Genomic DNA, 12,718 nt, shown 5'->3' with positions numbered 1-12,718 from the left:
GCACATAGTACAGACTGCACAGGAGGGGGGACACTGCACATAGTACAGACTGCAAAGAATGAAGGACACTGCACATAGTACAAACTGCACAGGAGGGAGGACACTCCAGATAGCAAAGACTGCACAGTAGGGAGGACACTTCACAAAGAACAGACTGCAGAGGATGGAGGACACTACAAAAAGTAGAGACTGCACTTTAGAGAGGACATTGCAAATGGTATAGACTGCACAGGAGGTAGGACGCTGCACATAGTACAGAGTGCACAGGAGGGAGGACACTGCACATAATACAGACTGCACAGGAGGGAGGACACTGCACATAGTACAGACTGCACAGGAGGGAGGACACTGCACATAGTACAGACTGCACAGGAGGGAGGACACTGCACATAGTACAGACTGCACAGGAGGGAGGACACTGCACATAGTACAGACTGCACAGGAGGGAGGACACTGCACATAGTACAGACTGCACAGGAGGGAGGACACTGCACATAGTACAGACTGCAAAGGAGGGAGGACACTGCACAAAGTACAGACTGCACAGGAGGAGGACACTGCACATAGTACAGACTGCACAGGAGGGAGGACGCTGCACATAGTACAGACTGCACAGGAGGGAGAACATTGCACATAGTACAGATTGCACAGGAGGGAGGACACTGCACATAGTACTCACTGCACAGGAGGGAGGACACTGCACATAGTACAGACTGCACAGGAGGGAGGACACTGCACATAGTACAGACTGCACAGGACGGAGGAGACTGCACATAGTAAAGACTGCACTGGAGGGAGGACACAGCACATAGTACAGACTGCACAGAAGGGAGGACACTGCACATAGTACAGACTGCACAGGAGGGAGGACACTGCACATAGTACAGACTGCACAGGAGGGAGGACACTGCACATAGTACAGACTGCACAGGAGGGAGGGCGCTGCACATAGTACAGACTGCACAGGAGAGAGGACACTGCAGATAGTACAGACTGCACAGGAGGGAGGACACTGCACGTAGAACAGACTGCAGAGGAGGGAGGACACTGCACGTAGAACAGACTGCACAGGAGGGAGGAGACTGCACGTAGAACAGACTGCACAGGAGGGAGGACACTGCACATAGTAAAGACTGAACAGGATGGAGGACACTGCACATAGTACAGACTGCACAGGAGGGAGGACACTGCACATAGTACAGACTGCACAGGAGGGAGGACACTGCACATAGTACAGACAGCACAGGAGAGAGGACACTGCACATAGTACAGACAGCACAGGAGGGAGGACACTGCACATAGTACAGACTGCAAAGGAGGGAGGACACTGCACGTAGAATAGACTGCACCGGAGGGAGGACACTGCACGTAGTAAAGACTGAACAGGAGGGAGGACACTGCACATAGTAAAGACTGCACAGGAGGTAGGGCGCTGCACATAGTACAGACTGCACAGGAGGGAGAACATTGCACATAGTACAGACTGCACAGGAGGAGGACACAGCACATAGTACAGACTGCACAGGAGGGAGGACACTGCACGTAGAACAGACGGCAGAGGAGGGAGGACACTGCACATAGAACAGACTGCAGAGGAGGGAGGAGACTGCACATAGTACAGACTGCACAGGAGAGAGGACACTGCACATAATACAGACTGCACAGGAGGGAGGACACTGCACATAGTGCAGACTGCACAGGAGGGAGGACACTGCACATAGTACACACTGCAAAGGATGAAGGACACTACATAAAGTAGAGACTGCACTTCAGAGAGGACACTGCACATAGTACAGACTGCAAAGGAGAGAGGACACTGCACGTAGAACAGACTGCACCGGAGGGAGGACACTGCACATAGTACAGACTGCACAGGAGGTAGGGCGCTGCACATACTACAGACTGCACAGGAGGGAGGACACTGCACATAGTACAGACTGCACAGGAGGGAGGACACTGCACATAGTACAGACTGCAAAGAATGAAGGACACTGCACATAGTACAAACTGCACAGGAGGGAGGACACTCCAGATAGCAAAGACTGCACAGTAGGGAGGACACTTCACAAAGAACAGACTGCAGAGTATGGAGGACACTACAAAAAGTAGAGACTGCAATTTAGAGAGGACATTGCAAATGGTATAGACTGCACAGGAGGTAGGACGCTGCACATAGTACAGACTGCACAGGAGGGAGGACACTGCAAATAGTACAGACTGCACAGGGGGGAGGACACTGCACATAGTACAGACTGCACAGGAGGGAGGACACTGCACATAGTACAGACTGCACAGGAGGAAGGACACTGCACATAGTACAGACTGCATAGGAGGGAGGACACTGCACATAGTACAGACTGCACAGGAGGGAGGACACTGCACATAGTACAGACTGCACAGGAGGGAGGACACTGCACATAGTACAGACTGCAAAGGAGGGAGGACACTGCAAAAAGTACAGACTGCACAGGAGGAGGACACTGCACATAGTACAGACTGCACAGGTGGGAGAACATTGCACATAGTACAGACTGCACAGGAGGGAGGACACTGCACATAGTACAGACTGCACAGGAGAGAGGACACTGGACATAGTACAAACTGCACAGGAGGGAGGACACTGCACATAGTACAGACTGCACAGGACGGAGGAGACTGCACATAGTACAGACTGCACTGGAGGGAGGACACTGCACATAGTACAAACTGCACAGGAGGGAGGACACTGCACATAGTACAGACTGCACAGGACGGAGGAGACTGCACATAGTACAGACTGCACTGGAGGGAGGACACTGCACATAGTACAGACTGCACTGGAGGGAGGACACTGCACATAGTACAGACTGCACAGGAGGGAGGACACTGCACATAGTACAGACTGCACAGGAGGGAGGGCGCTGCACATAGTACAGACTGCACAGGAGAGAGGACACTGCAGATAGTACAGACTGCACAGGAGGGAGGACACTGCACATAGTACAGACTGAAGAAAAGGGAGGACACTGCACGTAGAACAGACTGCAGAGGAGGGAGGACACTGCACGTAGAACAGCCTGCACAGGAGGGAGGACACTGCACATAGTAAAGACTGCACAGGAGGAGGACACTGCACGTAGTACAGACTGCACAGGAGGGAGGACACTGCACATAGTACAGACTGCAAAGGATGAAGGACACTACATAAAGTAGAGACTGCACTTCAGAGAGGACACTGCACATAGTACAGACTGCAAAGGAGGGAGGACACTGCACGTAGTAAAGACTGAACAGGAGGGAGGACACTGCACATAGTAAAGACTGCACAGGAGGTAGGGCGCTGCACATAGTACAGACTGCACAGGAGGGAGAACATTGCACATAGTACAGACTGCACAGGAGGGGAGGACACTGCACATAGTACAGACTGCACAGGAGGGAGGACACTGCACATAGTACAGACTGCACAGGAGGGGAGGACACTGCACATAGTACAGACTGCACAGGAGGGAGGACACTGCACATAGTACAGACTGCACAGGAGGGAGGACACTGCACATAGTACAGACTGCACAGGAGGGAGGACACTGCACATAGTACAGACTGCACAGGAGGGAGAACATTGCACATAGTACAGACTGCACAGGAGGGAGGACACTGCACATAGTACTCACTGCACAGGAGGGAGGACACTGCACATAGTACAAACTGCACAGGAGGGAGGACACTGCACATAGTACAGACTGCACAGGACGGAGGAGACTGCACATAGTACAGACTGCACTGGAGGGAGGACACTGCACATAGTACAGACTGCACTGGAGGGAGGACACTGCACATAGTACAGACTGCACAGGAGGGAGGACACTGCACATAGTACAGACTGCACAGGAGGGGGGACACTGCACATAGTACAGACTGCACAGGAGGGAGGACACTGCACATAGTACAGACTGCACAGGAGAGAGGACACTGCACATAGTACAGACTGCACAGGAGGGAGGCACTGCACATAGTACAGACTGCACAGGAGGGAGGACACTGCGCATAGTACAGACTACACAGGAGGGAGGACACTGCACATAGTACAGACTGCACAGGAGGGAGGACACTGCACATAGTACAGACTGCACAGGAGGGAGGACACTGCACATAGTACAGACTGCACAGGAGGGAGGGCGCTGCACATAGCACAGACTGCACAGGAGGGAGGGCACTGCAGATAGTACAGACTGCACAGGAGGGAGGACACTGCACATAGTACAGACTGAAGAAAAGGGAGGACACTGCACGTAGAACAGACTGCAGAGGAGAGAGGACACTGCACGTAGAACAGCCTGCACAGGAGGGAGGATACTGCACATAGTAAAGGCTGAACAGGAGGGAGGACACTGCACATAGTACAGACTGCACAGGAGGGAGGACACTGCACATAGTACAGACTGCAAAGGATGAAGGACACTACATAAAGTAGAGACTGCACTTCAGAGAGGACACTGCACATAGTACAGACTGCAAAGGCGGGAGGACACTGCACGTAGAAAAGACTGCACCGGAGGGAGGACACTGCACGTAGTAAAGACTGCACAGGAGGTAGGGCGCTGCACATAGTACAGACTGCACAGGAGGGAGAACATTGCACATAGTACAGACTGCACAGGAGGAGGACACAGCACATAGTACAGACTGCACAGGAGGGAGGACACTGCACATAGTACAGACTGCACAGGAGGGGAGGACACTGCACATAGTACAGACTGCACAGGAGGGAGGACACTGCACATAGTAGAGACTGCACAGGAGGGAGGACACTGCACATAGTACAGACTGCACAGGAGGAGGACACTGCACATAGTACAGACTGCACAGGAGGGAGGACACTGCACATAGTACAAACTGCACAGGAGGGAGGACACTTCACATAGTACAGACTGCAGAGGATGGAGGACACTACAAAAAGTAGAGACTGCACTTTAGAGAGGACATTGCAAAAAGTATAGACTGCACAGGAGATAGGACGCTACACATAGTACAGACTGCACAGGAGGGAGAACATTGCACATAGTACAGACTGCACAGGAGGGAGGACACTGCACATAGTACAGACTGCACAGGAGAGAGGACACTGCACATAGTACAGACTGCACAGGAGGGAGGACACTGCACATAGTACAGACTGCACAGGAGGGAGGACACTGCACATAGTACAGACTGCACAGGAGGGAGGACACTGCACATAGTACAGACTGCAAAGGATGAAGGACACTGCACATAGTACAAACTGCACAGGAGGGAGGACACTCCAGATAGCAAAGAGTGCACAGTAGGGAGGACACTTCACAAAGTACAGACTGCAGAGGATGGAGGACACTACAAAAAGTAGAGACTGCACTTAAGAGAGGACATTGCAAAAAGTATAGACTGCACAGGAGGTAGGACGCTACACATAGTACAGACTGCACAGGAGGGAGAACATTGCACATAGTACAGACTGCACAGGAGGGAGGACACTGCACATAGTACAGACTGCACAGGAGGGAGGACACTGCACATAGTACAGACTGCACAGGAGGAGGACACTGCACATAGTACAGACTGCACAGGAGGGAGGACACTGCACATAGTATAAACTGCACAGGAGGGAGGACACTACACAAAGTACAGACTGCAGAGGATGGAGGACACTACAACAAGTAGAGACTGCACTTTAGAGAGGACATTGCAAAAAGTATAGACTGCACAGGAGGTAGGACGCTACACATAGTACAGACTGCACAGGAGGGAGAACATTGCACATAGTACAGACTGCACAGGAGGGAGGACACTGCACATAGTACAGACTGCACAGGAGAGAGGACACTGCACATAGTACAGACTGCACAGGAGGGAGGACACTGCACATAGTACAGACTGCACAGGAGGGAGGACACTGCACATAGTACAGACTGCAAAGGATGAAGGACACTGCACATAGTACAAACTGCACAGGAGGGAGGACACTCCAGATAGCAAAGAGTGCACAGTAGGGAGGACACTTCACAAAGTACAGACTGCAGAGGATGGAGGACACTACAAAAAGTAGAGACTGCACTTTAGAGAGGACATTGCAAAAAGTATAGACTGCACAGGAGGTAGGACGCTACACATAGTACAGACTGCACAGGAGGGAGAACATTGCACATAGTACAGACTGCATAGGAGGGAGGACACTGCACATAGTACAGACTGCAAAGGATGAAGGACAGTGCACATAGTACAAACTGCACAGGAGGGAGGACACTCCAGATAGCAAAGAGTGCACAGTAGGGAGGACACTTCACAAAGTACAGACTGCTGAGGATGGAGGACACTACAATAAGTAGAGACTGCACTTTAGAGAGGACATTGCAAAAAGTATAGACTACACAGGAGGTAGGACGCTACACATAGTACAGACTGCACAGGAGGGAGAACATTGCACATAGTACAGACTGCACAGGAGGGAGAACATTGCACATAGTACAGACTGCACAGGAGGGAGGACACTACACATAGTACAGACTGCACAGGAGGAGGACACTGCACATAGTACAGACTGCACAGGAGGGAGGACACTGCGCATAGTACAGACTACACAGGAGGGAGGACACTGCACATAGTACAGACTGCACAGGAGGGAGGACACTGCACATAGTACAGACTGCACAGGAGGGAGGACACTGCACATACTACAGACTGCATAGGAGGGAGGACACTGCACATAGTACAGACTGCACAGGAGGGAGGACACTGCACATACTACAGACTGCACAGAAGGGAGGACACTACACATAGTACAGACTGCACAGGAGGGAGGACACTGGACATAGTACAGATTGCACAGGAGGGAGGACACTGCATATAGTACAGACTGCACAGGAGAGAGGACACTGCACATAGTACAGACTGCACAGGAGGGAGGACACTGCATATAGTACAGACTGCACAGGAGAGAGGACACTGCACATAGTACAGACTGCACAGGAGGGAGGACACTGCACATTGTACAGACTGCACAGGAGGGAGGACACTGCACATAGTACAGACTGCACAGGAGGGAGGACACTGCACATAGTACAGACTGCACAGGAGGGAGGAGACTGCACATAGTACAGACTGCACAGGAGAGAGGACACTGCACATAGTACAGACTGCACAGGAGGGAGGACACTACACATAGTACAGACTGCACAGGAGGGAGGACACTACACATAGTACAGACTGCACAGGAGGGAGGACACTGCACATAGTACAGACTGCACAGGAGGGAGGACACTGCACATAGTACAGACTGCACAGGAGGGAGGACACTGCACATAGTACAGACTGCACAGGAGGGAGGACACTGCACATAGTACAGACTGCACAGGAGAGAGGACACTGCACATAGTACAGACTGCACAGGAGGGAGGACACTACACATAGTACAGACTGCACAGGAGGGAGGACACTACACATAGTACAGACTGCACAGGAGGGAGGACACTGCACATAGTACAGACTGCACAGGAGAGAGGACACTGCATATAGTACAGACTGCACAGGAGGGAGGACACTGCACATAGTACAGACTGCACAGGAGGGAGGACACTGCACATAGTACAGACTGCACAGGAGGAGGACACTGCACATAGTACAGACTGCACAGGAGGGAGGACACTGCACATAGTACAGACTGCACAGGAGGGAGGACACTGCACATAGTACAGACTGCACAGGAGGAGGACACTGCACATAGTACAGACTGCACAGGAGGGAGGACACTACACATAGTACAGACTGCACAGGAGGGAGGACACTACACATAGTACAGACTGCACAGGAGGGAGGACACTGCACATAGTACAGACTGCACAGGAGGAGGACACTGCACATAGTACAGACTGCACAGGAGGGAGGACACTGCACATAGTACAGACTGCACAGGAGGGAGGACACTGCACATAGTACAGACTGCACCGGAGGAGGACACTGCACATAGTACAGACTGCACAGGAGGAGGACACTGCACATAGTACAGACTGCACAGGAGGGAGGACACTACACATAGTACAGACTGCACAGGAGGGAGGACACTACACATAGTACAGACTGCACAGGAGGGAGGACACTGCACATAGTACAGACTGCATTGGATGGGGGATCTTAAAGATAACACAGACTACATGAATTCAGATAAATGTTCGAATAGTGTTTGATAGGGAGATGAGATTGTGAACTCTTGGGGCTAGGGATGATAGTAGTGATGCATTGGCCCACATTTATCTCATGATCTCATGTGCCTGATCCTCATTAATCTGGAGCCCCCCCCCCCCCCTGCACTGCTCTGGAAGTGGGCGACATTATTTAGTTACACTTTTTTCATGCTGCAGAATTGTGGCGCATTTCAGTATTAAATGTCTTTTAAACTCGGACTAAGCAGTAACAGCCACTTTGGGTGCACATTTTTTTTGTTTCATAGACTGTAAGCTCTTGTGCCCTCCCTCATCCTCATAGACTGTAAGCTCTTGTGTCTCCCTCCTCATCCTCATAGACTGTAAGCTCTTGTGTCCCCCCTCATCCTCATAGACTGTAAGCTCTTGTGTCCCCCCCCTCATCCTCATAGACTGTAAGCTCTTGTGTCATCCCCTCATCCTCATAGACTGTAAGCTCTTGTGTCACCCCCTCATCCTCATAGACTGTAAGCTCTTGTGTCACCCATCATCCTCATAGACTGTAAGCTCTTGTGTCACCCCCTCATCCTCATAGACTGTAAGCTCTTGTGTCACCCCCTCATCCTCATAGACTGTAAGCTCTTGTGTCACCCCCTCATCCTCATAGACTGTAAGCTCTTGTGTCCCCCCCTCATCCTCATAGACTGTAAGCTCTTGTGTCTCCCCCATCCTGATAGACTGTAAGCTCTTGTGTCTCCCTCCTCATCCTCATAGACTGTAAGCTCTTGTGTCACCCTCATCCTCATAGACTGTAATCTCTTGTGTCACTCCCTCATCCTCATAGACTGTAAGCTCTTGTGTCACCCCCTCATCCTCATAGACTGTAAGCTCTTTTGTCCCCCCTCATCTTCATAGACTGTAAGCTCGTGTCACTCTCATCCTCATAGACTGTAAGCGCTTGTGTCACCCCCTCATCCTCATAGACTGTAAGCTCTTGTGTCCCCCCTCGTCCTCATAGACTGTAAGCTCTTGTGTCCTTCCTCATCCTCATGGACTGTAAGCTCTTGTGTCACCCCCTCATCCTCATAGACTGTAAGCTCTTGTCACCCCCTCATCCTCATAGACTGTAAGCTCTTGTGTCCCCCCTCGTCCTCATAGACTGTAAGCTCTTGTGTCCTTCCTCATCCTCATGGACTGTAAGCTCTTGTGTCACCCCCTCATCCTCATAGACTGTAAGCTCTTGTGTCACCCCCTCATCCTCATAGACTGTAAGCGCTTGTATCACCCCCTCATCCTCATAGACTGTAAGCTCTTGTGTCACCCCCTCATCCTCATAGACTGTAAGCTCTTGTGTCACCCCCTCATCCTCATAAATTGTGAGCTCTTGTGTCACCCCCTCATCCTCATAGACTGTATGCTCTTGTGTCACCCCCTCATCCTCATTGACTGTAAGCTCTTGTGTCCCCCTCATCCTCATAGACTGTAAGCTCTTGTGTCACCCCCTCATCCTCATAGACTGTAAGCTCTTGTGTCCCCCTCATCCTCAAAGACTGTGAACTCTTGTGTCCTCCCCTCATCCTCATAGACTGTAAGCTCTTGTTTCCCCCCTCATCCTCATAGACTGCAAGCTCTTGTGTCGCCCCCTCATCCTCCTAGACTGTAAGCTCTTGTGTCACCCCCTCATCCTCATAGACTGTAAGCTCTTGTGTCACCCCCTCATCCTCATAGACTGTAAGCTCTTGTGTCCGATCCTCATAGACTGTAAGCTCTCGTGTCACCCCCTCATCCTCATAGACTGTAAGCTCTCGTGTCCTCCCCTCATCCTCATAGACTGTAAGCTCTTGTGTCCTCCATCATCCTCATAGACTGAAAGCTCCTGTGCCCCCCCTCATCCTCATAGACTGTAAGCTCTTGTGTCACCCCCTCATCCTCTTAGACTGTAAGCTCTTCTGTCTCCCTCTCATCCTCATAGACTGTAAGCTCTTCTGTCTCCCCCTCATCCTCATAGACTGTAAGCTCTTGTGTACCCCCTCATCCTCATAGACTGTAAGCTCTTGTGTACCCCCTCATCCTCATAGACTGTAAGCTCTTGTGTTACCCCCTCATCCTCATAGACTGTAAGCTCTTGTGTCCTCCCCTCATCCTCATAGACTGTAAGCTCTTGTGTCCTCCATCATCCTCATAGACTGAAAGCTCCTGTCCCCCCCCCCCTCATCCTCTTAGACTGTAAGCTCTTCTGTCTCCCCCTCATCCTCATAGACTGTAAGATCTTGTGTCACCCCCTCATCCTCATAGACTGTAAGCTCTTGTGTACCCCCTCATCCTCATAGACTGTAAGCTCTTGTGTTACCCCCTCATCCTCATAGACTGTAAGCTCTTGTGTCCCCCTCATCCTCATAGACTGTAAGCTCTTGTGTCCCCCCCTTATCCTCATAGAATGTAAGCTCTTGTGTCACCCCTCATCTTCATAGACTGTAAGCTCTTGTGTCCCCCCTCATCCTCATAGACTGTTAGTGCTTGTGTCACCCCCTCATCCTCTTAGACTGTAAGCTCTTGTGTCCTCCTCATCCTCATAGACTGTAAGCTCTTGTGTCCCCCCCTCATCCTCATAGAATGTAAGCTCTTGTGTCCCCCCTCATCCTCATAGACTGTAAGCTCTTCTGTCTCCCCCTCATCCTCATAGACTGTAAGCTCTTGTGTCACCCCCTCATCCTCATAGACTGTAAGCTCTTGTGTCCCCCTCATCGTCATAGACTGTAAGCTCTTGTGTCCTCCTCATGCTCATAGACTGTAAGCTCTTGTGTCACCCCCTCATCCTCATAGACTGTAAGCTCTTGTGTCACCCCTCATCCTCATAGACTGTAAGCTCTTGTTTCCCCCCCTCATCCTCATAGACTGTAAGCTCTTGTGTCCTCCTCATCCTCATAGACTGTAAGCTCTTGTGTCTATCCTCATCCTCATAGACTGTAAGCTCTTGTGTCACCCCCTCATCCTCATAGACTGTAAGCTCTTGTGTCCCCCCTCATCCTCATAGACTGTAAGCTCTTGTGTCCTCCTCATCCTCATAGACTGTAAGCTCTTGTGTCACCCCCTCATCCTCATAGTCTGTAAGCTCTTGTGTCACCCCCTTATCCTCATAGTCTGTAAGCTCTTGTGCCCCCCCCCCTCATCCTCATAGACTGTAAGCTCTTGTGTCTTCCCCTCATCCTCATAGACTGTAAGCTCTTGTGTCCCCCCTCATCCTCATAGACTGTAAGCTCTTGTGTCCCTCCTCATCCTCATAGACTGTAAGCTCTTGTGTCCTCCTCATCCTCATAGACTGTAAGCTCTTGTGTCCCCCCTCATCCTCATAGACTGTAAGCTCTTGTGCCCCCCCTCATCCTCAGAGACTGTAAGCTCTTGTGTCCCCCCTCATCCTCATAGACTGTAAGCTCTTGTGCCCCCCCTCATCCTCAGAGACTGTAAGCTCTTGTGTCCCTCCTCATCCTCATAGACTGTAAGCTCTTGTGTCACCCCCTCATCCTCATAGACTGTAAGCTCTTGTGTCACCCCCTCATCCTCATAGACTGTAAGCTCTTGTGTCCTCCTCATCCTCATAGACTGTAAGCTCTTGTGTCCTCCTCATCCTCATAGACTGTAAGCTCTTGTGTCTCCTCATCCTCATAGACTGTAAGCTCTTGTGTCACCCCCTCATCCTCATAGACTGTAAGCTCTTGTGTCACCCCCTCATCCTCATAGACTGTAAGCTCTTGTGTCACCCCCTCCTCCTCATAGACTGTAAGCTCTTGTGTTACCCCCTCATCCTCATAGACTGTAAGCTCTTGTGTCACCCCCTCATCCTCATAGACTGTAAGCTCTTGTGTCACCCCCTCCTCCTCATAGACTGTAAGCTCTTGTTTCCCTCCCTCATCCTCATAGAATGTAATAAATAATATTAATAATAGTAAAAAGAATAATATAAATATTTCAGCTAATGATAATATATAATAATGATGATGATGATGATAACTCTGCGGCCGGTGGCGTCTGTACATCCTCCGGGGCCCTTTCCTCTCGGGATCACACATGTAGCGCAGTAAATCCTGGTCTCTGGGTGGGGTTTGGGGTGCGGGTGGAAGGGGCGGATGATTTGGGTTCTTTGAGCCGTTAATGTCAGTGACTAATCTCAGGAATTAGAGTTTTCATGTCACCTCAGGACTGCTCTCTACTTGGTGACACACCTGCACCCCCACCCACGAACCTATAAAGCCAGCTCCCCTCACCTGAGTGCTCACAAACTGCGGACCCCCAGCACCACTACAGGTACTTACCTACTGTATATACAAGTGGCACAGGGAGGGGGCACTTATATATAGCTGTCTATGAGGAGGTTATAGAGAGAGTAAAGCTCTATCCTTATATGTGTGGTATCAGCTCATCCCCAGTATAAGGATCTAGTGTTATATAGAGGGTTTATCCTTATGTTACACACTTCTATGTACCTCTATGTTAGGAGCCTCAGATATATAAAGGGGGTCTCCTGCCACCAGGATCCAAGCTCTCACAGTGAAGGATCTGCATCCAGAGAC

At 50.8% G+C, this 12,718-nt stretch overlaps 1 protein-coding gene across 1 annotated transcript in view; it reads left to right on the top strand.

Annotated features, from left to right (window-relative positions):
- Nucleotides 1-12,352: 12,352 nt before the first annotated feature.
- LOC140107049 (tyrosinase-like) overlaps nt 12,353-12,718 on the top strand; it is a 130,161-nt gene continuing 129,795 nt past the window's right edge. Inside the window, exon 1 of the mRNA XM_072131620.1 lies at nt 12,353-12,452. The gene's annotated coding sequence lies outside the window, so the exon portion shown is untranslated. The remainder of the gene's footprint in view (nt 12,453-12,718) is intronic.

Source organism: Engystomops pustulosus, unplaced genomic scaffold (assembly GCF_040894005.1).
Source record: "Engystomops pustulosus unplaced genomic scaffold, aEngPut4.maternal MAT_SCAFFOLD_106, whole genome shotgun sequence".
Taxonomy (NCBI): Eukaryota; Metazoa; Chordata; class Amphibia; order Anura; family Leptodactylidae; genus Engystomops; species Engystomops pustulosus.
This window is presented reverse-complemented; position numbering and strand designations above follow the sequence as displayed.